We start from the raw sequence: 501 nt of genomic DNA, 5'->3' as shown, positions 1-501 counted from the left end.
GTCGCAGACTTAGGTATCGTATAATGTCAATAAAACCTACCTCGGGGCAGTAGCCTCTTTGATTTGGCTTTATGTAAGAACTGTATTTTCTTAAGTTTTTCTAACTTTCAAATGAAGAATACTTGGCAGTTTACCGACTGACTTTTAGAACTCATAAAATGAAGGAACAAACTCATTATTATAAATCACCAAAATTGCTTCATATTTTTTCCCAGAAAGTAAAATAAATCGTAATTTAAAGCAAAGAGATAAGATACTTCACGACACGAAGACCCAGACGGACAGCAGTAATCTAATATAAAGATGTAGATACTGATATTAATACACAAGATAAAATGCTTACTGAACGTAGTCGATTCTCTCCTAATATGATGATGACTGCATAAATGAACATTGATCACAAGAGATTAAGACCAGAAACCGACAAGGAACTTTACAGGATAATGAAGGGCGTGAAATTTAGCACCACGGCACGCGATCTGCCAAATTCGGGCTTCTGAT

Source organism: Penaeus monodon, chromosome 25 (genome assembly GCF_015228065.2).
Source record: "Penaeus monodon isolate SGIC_2016 chromosome 25, NSTDA_Pmon_1, whole genome shotgun sequence".
In the NCBI taxonomy this organism is placed as follows: domain Eukaryota; kingdom Metazoa; phylum Arthropoda; class Malacostraca; order Decapoda; family Penaeidae; genus Penaeus; species Penaeus monodon.
The sequence above is the reverse complement of the archived record's forward strand: the minus strand, read 5'-3'. Positions refer to the sequence as shown.